Genomic DNA, 917 nt, shown 5'->3' with positions numbered 1-917 from the left:
CAGCACTGTAGTCTAATTTTAGAATTTGTTCCTTCCTGCAAAATAAACCTTTGATACTTCAGCACTCATTCCTTCTCTCCATGTTTTTCCTCTTCCAACACTGTCAGTCTAGGCCAGCACAAGCCTATTTTCTGTTTCTGTATACTCTGTGTGTTTCAGATGAATAGAACAACACATCACGTGGCCTTTGGTGTCTGGTTTCTTTCACTTAGTATAAGGTTTTTGATGTTCATATAAGGTATCAGTAGCTCGTTGCACTTTTGGGTGAATAAACTTCTATTGTATAGATTTACCACATTTTGTTTACTAACCAGTTGATGGGCATTTGGATTAATTCCATTTCTTGGCTATTATAAATACTGCTTCTGTGAATATCCATGTGTAAGTTTCTTGTATAGACATCATTTCATTTCCTATGTGTGAGCTTTTGGGTTATAGGGTAATACTTTTAAAAACTGCCAAACTGTTTTACAAAGAAGCTGCCTAACAGTCACACCAGCAATACATAAAGTTTGCAATTTATCCCGACACCTGTTATGATCAGTCTTTTTTGGGGATAGCAATCTTAGTGAGTATGGACTGATATAGCTCCCTGTGGTCTTAAGTTGCATTTTTATAATAAGAAATGATGTTGTGCCTCTTTAGATGAACACTGGTCCTCATCTTTTGTCCATTTTTATTTGGATTGTTTTTTCATTATTAAGTTGTAAGAGTAGTTATTGCTTAAATCAGTAGTATTAAAAGTAGTGACTATTTCTAAAAGTTAATATATTTTAACAAAGTAAATTTTATGCAATTTTAATTTTAATACTTTTAGGTTAGTCATGAGAGATACGAACATGTTTTAATTTATATAAAGACAGCAATTAACTATGATTTATATTTCATTATAAATATATTTATTGGGGCCAGGGAGA

The sequence above is a fragment of the Octodon degus genome, unplaced genomic scaffold (genome assembly GCF_000260255.1).
Source record: "Octodon degus isolate 3935 unplaced genomic scaffold, OctDeg1.0 scaffold00017, whole genome shotgun sequence".
In the NCBI taxonomy this organism is placed as follows: Eukaryota; Metazoa; Chordata; class Mammalia; order Rodentia; family Octodontidae; genus Octodon; species Octodon degus.
Note: the sequence above shows the minus strand (reverse complement) of the source record.